This window comes from Jaculus jaculus, chromosome 8, assembly GCF_020740685.1.
Source record: "Jaculus jaculus isolate mJacJac1 chromosome 8, mJacJac1.mat.Y.cur, whole genome shotgun sequence".
NCBI lineage: Eukaryota > Metazoa > Chordata > Mammalia > Rodentia > Dipodidae > Jaculus > Jaculus jaculus.
The window spans coordinates 49528055-49537920 of record NC_059109.1 but is presented as its reverse complement, the minus strand read 5'-3'; the positions used below and the strand labels follow the sequence as shown (position 1 = coordinate 49537920).

The window sequence follows — 9866 nt, the reverse complement described above, 5'->3', positions numbered from 1 at the left end:
AGAACATTGCAGAAGGGGTTCCCTGCTGCAGAGCACATGCCTGAAGAATTGTCTTCACAGATGCAGTAACCAAGGCACACAGGTACCATTACAACTTTGGCCCAAGGGGTCTAGGCTCCCTTATAAGCGAGAAGAAAAAAAAAAAAATCTGGTAGCAGCAGCTACATGACACTGGTTTTGTAGGCATGAAAAATGCAAGACTGAGGAGTGCATAGTATCTTAATCCACAATTTCAGAAAGCCACTTAGGACATGGCAATGTACAGTAGGGTCAGATGACCCACAAGGAAGCCCTGAGAGGTCCCAGCATGAAGTGGTGAGATTGACTGTAATTGCAATGGAAATCCCAAAATGTTGAAGAATCCAGGATCATAAAATGTCTATCAGAGATAAAAGCTGCAGGCTTGGATTAGAGACATCCCAAGAGAGAGCTTGTGTGTGCTAGAGATAATGGAGCTGGTGGGGTGGCACTACCTTTGGAACATGGATGTTTATCCATCATGAGCTCCAAATGCAAACACTGGATGTGAAGCTGCAGGATTTAGTGTTTTCCCTGCTGGGTTTTGGACTTCCTTTGGTCTAATCATTTTGTGCTATGCCTCTGTGTCTCCTGTTTTTAATGGGAATGTTTAATGTGTACCACTGTTTGTTGAAATTATGCAGTTTTGCCTTGGATCTTATAAAAGATAACTTTTAAAATATTTTATTTATTTGCAAGGAGAGAGAGAGCAAGAGAATAGACACATCATGGCCTCCAGGTGCTGCCAATGAACTTAAGGTGCATGTGATACTTTGTGCATCTGGCTTTATATGGGGACTTAGGAATCAAACCCAAGTTCTTAGGATGTGTAGGTAAGTACCTTCTCAAGTAAGCCATCTCTCCTGCCCTGCAAGTAGACTTTTGAACAGTGGTGGGACTATTAAGAACTATGAATACTTTTGAAAATGGACTCAACACATTTTACATGGTGGGATGGTCATGAGCATATGTGGGCCAGGCATGCAATTTTGTGGTTTAAACATGAAATGCCCCATGGGCTCATGTGATTGAATACTTGCTCCCCAGCTGGTGATACTATTTGAGCAGGTTGCAGGTGGTAGAACCAGAATGTCTCCATGTTTAAACTCTGATTGCTATTTCACAATTGTAACTCTGTTTCCCAAGAGTGACCCAGACCACCTATTCTAATTGTCACTTCCCTGGAATGACCCACACTACCCATTTCAATTATCACTTCCTTGGAAAGGCCCAAATCACTTGTCCAATTATCACTTCCCTATAGTGACGCAAACTAAGGCAAGGTGGACCACCATGCAACCTGTAGCAGACAGCTTCAGGTTCACTGAGATGAACTTACAGACCAAGCACAGTTATGGAAAAAGAGATATTTATTGAAGCTTACAGACCCAGGGGAAGTTCCATAATGGCAGAAGAAACTGGCCTGCTTCAAGCACCAAGTAGAGACAGAGAAGTACAAGCCTAAAGCCAAAAGCCACACAGCACAGCACACTTCAAGAAACTCCAGCTATGCACACTTTGCATATCTTTAGATTGTAATTTGAAACCCACCACACCTTAAGATCCACCCAGTGATATTGCCTCCAGTCAGGTGTCTGCAGATGCAAACTACAAACAAACAACTGAATATATTGGGGGCCATCTATTCAAACCACCACACAACCAGACTTCCAATGCCCCTGTGGCCCCATAAGTACCCTTTGTCTGTAAGGAAAGTAGCTTCTGACAGGCCTAGTCAGACCCCTTCTCTGGCTTTCCTTGAATAAAGCTGTGGAGCCGAATCTTTCCTCCCATTTTGTTTCCTGATTTCATTCTTAACAGTAGATGCTTTAAGAGGTGGAGCCTTACTGACGGAAAAATGTCACTCATAGCCGGGCTCTGAAGTTTTTAACTTGGTCCCACTTATTCTTAGCTATGTTTGCTTCCTGATTATGGATGGCTCCTGCCTCTACTGTCATACCTTCCTGGGTACTAAATACTATAACCTCAAACTAAGCCAAAATAAGCCTTGTTCCTGAAGCTGCTTTGGCCAGGGTACTTGGTCACAGCAACATGAAAATAATTAATACAGGCACAGTGGCTACTCATTGCTTTTAGTCAGATCTACTGGAAAAAAATTAATGATATTTCTTTATTTAATTAATTTATTTATTTGGTTTTTCAAGGTAGGTTTTAATCCAGCTCAGGCTGACCTGGAATTCACTATGTAGTCTCAGGGTGGCCTCAAACCTGGTGATCCTCCTACCTCTGCCTCCTGAGTGCTGGGATTAAAGGCATGTGCCACCATGCCTGGCTTATGTTACTACTTTATTAAGCCTTGGTATGGAATTATTAATTGACTATATAATTAAACATCCTGATACATGCTATAAAGGGAAAATAGGATGCAATAATATTTATTATGTAGGGATTAAACCTAATCTCAGGAAATGAGAGATTTCCTTGAGGAAATTGTCTTTGAATGATATCTATGAGTTGGACAAATGATTAAAGGTGAAAGATGGTGTTTCTATAAGAAGTTAGGATCACATGTACTAACAACCCCCTGCTAGATCAGAGGCACTTCATATGTTCTCAATAAAGAAAAGGGATGTGAGTGCTGTCCACACAACCTTCATCGGTCACTTAATTGATATAATTTAAACAAAAATAATATAGACAAGGAAGCTTTGAACTCTATCAGTTTGGCCATGATTATGAGCCTATTATTTATTACCAGGAGTCCTAGGGAAAAAAAAAAAACAGGCAATAGATATTTGTAGGATTAATAAATATTCCCACCCATCTCCAAAACTGTTGTGGTTATCATGAAAAGATACTGGTAATAAAATCCAAGATTATTATTTCTATGGTGTTACTACTAGCAGTTGAGAATTTTCTGGAATCAATGGGGTTACATTATGAAATCTTAAATCAAGCATAGGAAGTCGGCAACATAGTGGGGTGTTTCCTCGAGAGTCTGAATTCTTGTGACTGTTATGTTTCTCGGCACTGCTCTGTGTTCCCTGAGCACTGACATTTTCTGTTTTGGCTTTATACCACTAGGAACCAGTATCCAGACTGACTGTTGGAAACCAACACCCCTACGTTTAGCCTTGGTCCATAATAGGTGACCACAGACTATGAACAACATCTGTATGGAATGAAATGTGAAATGCTACTCAACACAGTTAATACAGGTGAGAATTGTGCTTTGGGGGTTAACTTGTCAATAACATTACAAACATATTTATATCAGAGGAAAAAGATGGAGACAGAAAAATAAAGCTCACTGGAATAAGCCACGCAAAGGGACTGGGGACCTGCCTGTGGAAGAAAGTCAGAATGGAGGGCATGGGCATTCTTGACTAAGACTAAAGAGCTAGAGCCAAAATGATAGCACACTGGCTCCCACAATGGAGGGAGAGAAGAAAAGTCCATTTTAAATTTCATTTTCTTTTTATGCCATTAAAAATGAGGCAAGTTTTTAAAATCTGCTTCTTATATCCCTCCTCACTACTTCCTAAATCTTCCCTTCACAGAAGCAGAAAGAAATTGAAGAGCTGATGTCTGGTTGTTCTCTTCTACCCAACTAATTTTCTTCATCCCCCATATGTCAATCGTTACACAGCCTGTTCTAAATTTTGATCTAGTGCATTATTGATGAGCTCTTAAAAAGAGATTAGAACAATGATCTCCCACTCTCTGGAAAAAAAAAAAATCTTCAAGTAGCAAAGAACTGGTACTTAACTCACATGAACCATCCGGCTAGTCAGTTTGTAGCAGATCTTTTGACATGCCTCATGCTATTTTACTGGATATGGATTTTTGTGGACCTACTGCATATTAAGCACTATGTTTCAAAATCAAAGTAGTTGTTGGCATTTAATTATATTTAAATGGGATCAATGAATAGCATACTTTATGAAAAAATTTTAAAATACTCTTAGCTAATGTTAGTTCTAAAAGGTCCCCTTAGTATCTCAAATTCAGCAGTTTTAATCTCTTACAGGAGTAAATTTTATACCCCATTACAGCTCTTTTGAATACATTGTAGAATTTTCATTTCTGAGAGTCTGATATTTAGTAATTCCCTCTTAAATTGGATGGTTATTCCTCAAAACAGAATTTTCTATGCTTGATTTGAATACATGAAACTAGAATTCAAGTTCTGTATTGCCAACATAATTAATAAGAAACCTGATTTTTGAAGTATAATCCTCAAACCTGTTTTTATGTACCATAATGATTAATTGACAAGCATGACCAATTGAACTGCTAAAAGTAAATTAAAAGAAGTTTAAGTTCATAGAAATAATCATTCCTGAATTCAAAAAAATTAACAAAACATGATTTTTTAAAATTTTTGTTCATTTTTATTTATTTATTTGAGAGAGAGAGAGAGAGAGAAGAAGAAGAAGATAGAGAGAGAGAGAGTGAGAGAGAGAATGGGCACACCAGGGCTTCCAGCCACTGCAAACGAACTCCAGATGTCTGCACCCCCTTGTGCATCTGGCCAACATGGGTCCTGGGAAATCGAGCCTCGAACTGGGGTCCTTAGGCTTCACAGGCAAGCATTTAACCACTAAGCCATCTCTCCATCCCAACAAAAAATAATTTAACAGTTACTTTTCAAGACTTGGTGAAAGTTTCTACAACCCTTTAAGCTCATGCTGAAGTTTATGTATCATTGTTATTAATGTAGAAGTAATATGTTCCCAAGGAAAATGTATGACAAAAGCAGGTAAGCAGAGGATTGATTCGGAGGAGAGGGCAGAACAGGGAGGGAAAAACAGGAGAAAAGGTGTTTTGATTATTACATATCTAAAGGGAATCACTGATAAAAATCTTTTGTGCCGTATGAAGGCTTTTATTTTAAGACCTAAGCCTCTCAAGAAATTTTAATTATACTATCAAATGCTGCTTTGTAACCTGATTTTCTCCTTGAATACAATATAGGCACACCAGTAAATACATTTCCATGATTAAGTATTATTTAGAAATAATATCCTTTTGCATATAGCACTGCTTATGATATCTTTAAATGTTGGGCATGACAAAACATGTTGCAAATAATTAATTTGGAGAGGGCAGAGAATTCGCAGGAGGAGCTCCGAGAATTCCAGAAGGGAATCTGAGACTATGAAGCTGAATTGGAGACTCAGCTGCAACAGATCGAGACTAGGAACCGAGACCTCCTAGCCGACAACAACCTCCTCCGCATGGAGCTAGAGACCGTCAAGGAGAAGTCTGAGACACGGCTTTCTGAAGGCTACCGGCAGATCTCAGCATTGGAGGACGACCTGGCCCAGACCAAAGCCATTAAAGATCAACTGCAGAAATGAGCCACAATCATGTCCCTGGAGGACTTTGAGCCATGCTTGAATGAAGCCATTGAAAGAAATGCCTTTCTGGAGAGTGAACTGGATGAGAAGGAGAATCTTCTAGAATCTGTCCAGAGGCTGAAGGATGAAGCTAGAGATCTGCAGCAGGAGCTGGCTGCGCAGCAGAAGCAGGAGAAGCCCGGGACACCCGGGCCTGGTTTGGGGGCAGCCGAAAGGACAGACACAGCTGTCCAGGCCACGGGCTCCGTGCCGTCCACTCCCGTAGCTCACCGAGGCCCGGGCTCCGGGTTAAGCATGCCCGCAGCATTTAGGCACGGTCTGGACAGCTCTAATAGTGGGACTCCAGTCACACCCGCGGCCCGGATATCAGCCCTCAACATAGTGGGAGACCTGCTGCGGAAAGTGGGGGCCCTGGAGTCCAGACTGGCATCCTTCTGGAACTTCATGTACGATCAGTCCCCAAGCTGGACAAGTGGCCCAGCCTCAGGGAGAGGGAACAAGACCAGAGACAGCAGTGACAGACGACCTAGTGGCACCAGTGTACCTTTGGGTGCCAAAGCGAGAGAAAACTGAGGCCTACTCCCCTCTTGACATTAATGCTTAGAGCCCCAGGGCCTGTGCTAGCTGCCCTGGTACTGCTGCCCCGTCAGCTAAACGTGGTTTGCTCTGTCTGAAGGTTGGGGAAATGCCTGCAGTTCAGGAAGCCGCCCTGGCAGCCCTGTTTGCCTGTGCTGGGGCCTGCCCAGGGTGTCAAGTTCTTGCTTTAGGGCCCCACAGGAGCTGGAGCCACTGTTCCCCTATGGCACATTCTTACCTGTCACCCTTCCCCTCCCCCCGAACAACCCCTCCTCCAAATCTTGGTTGTTGGCTTTCCAAGTAAGTTTGAGGCTTGAGAGCTAGTGTTGCCATATTTTACTGTGGGCTACGTGGCCCAAGCCAGTGATTGAGGCTGGCACTGTCCCTGTGAAATGATCTGACCTCACTGGTGGTGTGTGTGTCACAAGGCGTCCCAGGCAGCTGTCAGGTGTGGGTGGTCTTTGGCTTCCCACAGTACTGATGGCCACAGCAGGAGCTCCCAGTGTCTGGGGTCTGCTCCAGTGGGGACCTGAGTCCATCTCAGCACTCGCCTTCTCAGCTGTACCACGTGGAGCTGCCCTCCAGAACATTTACCCATTGCTCTAATGGCACGGGGGACCACGGAGACATGGTCAGTACCTATGAGATTGAAATCTGCCTGTTCTGGAGGTTTTTAGAGGTGAACTTGATTTTCAGGTTATTCTCAGGTCAGTGGGAAATTATCCTTTGTAAATAAACCTCAGTCCTTAGTTTTCCTGAGTCTCCTGCCATGGCATTGAGGTGACATCTGCATCAGGACCTTGGGGACACTTGACACTCCAATATCTCTATCACACCTTCCAAGGCTCAGGGTCCATTGCAGAAGAAGTGATGGAAAAACTGTAAGAGCCAAAGGAAGGGTAGGACTCCTTACAACATGTACTTCCAGACACAAAATGGCCTGGATATCCATGACCTCACAGTACCTGACACTACCTACACAAGACCATCATAATAGGAGGAACATATGCTGCATTAAAATAAAAGAGAGACTGACTGAGAGTGGAAGGATATGATGGAGAATGGAGTTTCAAAGGGGAAAGGGGGGGGGAGGAATTACCATGGGATATTGTTTATAATCATGGAAGGTGATAATAAAAATAAAATAAAATAATAAAAAAAATAATAATTAATTTGTACATGTCATATGTGTATATATACTTGTAAATTTGGTTGACTATCTTCTTAAAATCACAACTTTTATGTAGCTTGTCCATTTCTTGAGAATAACTGATTTCCAACTATTACTTTGTGCACGCTTACAGCTAGGTATTTCTTCCACAAGTGAAACAGCCATTCACCACAGGGTCACCACATGGTTGAGCATGTATCTCTTTACAACAGAGATACATGCTCAACCATGTTTGCTGCTGCTCTATTCACAATACCTAGGAACTGGAAACAGCCAGATACTCATCAACTGATGAATGGATTATGGAGGTATGGTACATACACAATGGAATTCAACTCAGTGGTAAGGAAACATGAAATAATGAAATTCATAGGAAAATGGATGGAGTTGTAAAAAAAAAAAAAACATTCTAAGTGAGGTCACACAGGCACAAAAAGACAAATGCAGCATGTGCTCTCTCATAGGAGGTTCTTAACTGGGATTAACTGGAGATGAATGCCAGTGGTATTTAGCAGTTGGAATATGGGCATAAAACCAGAGTGAGACCAGGAGAGAGAAGAAATGTAGTGGGAGGAGAACAGGGGTTTCCTAGACAGGTTGGGGAAAGATGGAATATTAGGGGTGAGAGTTTAGAGGGTAGAGGGTGGGAAGGGTGGGAAGGAATTGCACAAATGTTAAGACTACATGAATCAGCTTCAAAGAAATTCTTATTCTAACTAGCAATAACCACCAATAAAGGGGCAGGGAAACAGTCCAGACGGGAAGTGGCAAAAACCTTAAACTTCTTAAATCCATGAACTCTGGCCTGTAATTCCCAGGCCCAGAATTGGGTTGACCCTACAGTGTGCTGTTGCCCAGGGAGATTCATGAGGTTCCTAAGACAACGTAGACTATTTCCCAAACGCTCGATTACTTGCCAGAACTAAAAGGTAAGACTCTATTGCTGCAGATACCATAGTCTGTAGTCACAGGACACAGGAATGCCATGCTGGAAACAAAAGGGAACAAAAGCCCCTTCCTGGCTAGCCCTCATCATGCTGGACAGCCCTGCCCCATGGGAACTGCTGTAGGACAATGGTCATCAACTGCACGAATAAGCAAGGGCTCCTAGAGACTACAGAATCAGCCAGCCAGACAAAATGTACACACTTGTGCAATAGTGGCACACAGCCTCAGTGGGCAACCAACTATCTGATTGGACACAGGCTTGCTCAGTGGGAAAGAACTCATATCTGGCACTAGAAACCAACTTAGAATCCCATGATCAGGAAATTCATACTTCAGAGAGAAGCCCCCACTGCTCTTTGGAGAAGAGTGTGCATGCACACTAAAACTTTCTTGAACAATTTTTTTTTAATTTATTTGTTTTCTTTTCAGCAAATACAGGCAGTTTGGTACCATTGTTTAGGCTCATCCATGACCTACCCCCTCCCAATGGCCCCTCCTTGTTTATGTAATTTTGCATGCCACCTTTAATCCAAGCTGATCTCATACTTGATTGGAGAATTGGTTTAATTTTACAAATGGCAGAGAAAATAAAGGAGAGCTTATCTATTGATAAAAAAGAAGATAGCCAATTGTTCAACACAAGAAGTTTCACCTCTACCACATTGGCCAGGGGCCAAAAGAAACTGTAGGGGAAGTGATGTCATGAATACTGCTGTTACTGCTAGTCTGACAACCAGTTATGGTGAAAGACATGATGATTGATTAAAACCTATCAAAGCAGAAGTCCAGAAACTAGAAAGAACTCAACACTAAATCAGACTGACAATGGGCCTGCCATGGCTCAGGGAACATTGTGGAAGAGGGAACAGAAAGATTGTTAGAGCCACAGAGTGGGTAGGAATGCCCAGAGGTACATTTCCCCTGATACTCCATAGGGACTGACTAAGCCCTTAATGACTCCACAGTGAATACCATAGCCCAACTAAAGAGGCATCCCAGGGAACTAGGAGTCAAGTGAAAGGATAAGAACATAAACTGTTATAACATATATATGAAAGAAAATTTAAAAGAAATAGTTGGTATATGATCACCTCATCTCGTTTTCCCTTAGGTGGGACAATCCGGAGACATATACGTACACCTTATTCTTTCTCCATGAGTTCCACCTGGTATCAAGTCTCATAGACCAATGTGCCTATCACCCACAGCTAATGCATCCTTTACCAAGCCACTTCTCCCTGGTCACTTCATCATTCTCTCCTGGTGATCTTTGTAATCCCATATTAATGACATGCATTTTAGTTTTTGCCTCTGAAACTGAAACTGAGTGATCTCATTTTAGACAAAAAAAAAAAAAAAAATCTACTAAGAAAAGAAATGCTGAGTTTAAGGGTAAAATTTTTTTATATATATATTCCCAAGTTGCTTTCGTCAAACATCTTTCATTCTACCAATACATGCTCTGTATCACAATTGTGTCAAGCATTAGGTATTTCATTTTCAAAGCCTTTGAAGGCATTTTTGCAGAATTTGACAGGTTAAAACTATAAAACTAAACTTGTTTTATAATTATAAGATGATTTGTATTTTGAAATGGCTATTTTCATTTATATTTAATCTTTTATGAGTTGTTTAATTATAATATTTGCCCATATTTGAAATGGAAAACTCTTGTTTTCATCTGATATATCAGCTCCTTTAATATTAAAGATATTGACTCTTTCTTATTCACATTGTAAAATATTTAGTGTAGTCTTTACACTCACCTCTACAGTATTAACCTTCCCACAAAAATAAATAAATAAGTAAATAAAGCAACCTGCATTGGA

General features: G+C 41.4%; 1 pseudogene; it reads left to right on the top strand.

Annotated features, from left to right (window-relative positions):
• The first annotated feature begins 5060 nt into the window (after positions 1–5060).
• Positions 5061–5915, top strand: LOC123462850 (annotated as a pseudogene).
• Positions 5916–9866: the final 3951 nt, after the last annotated feature.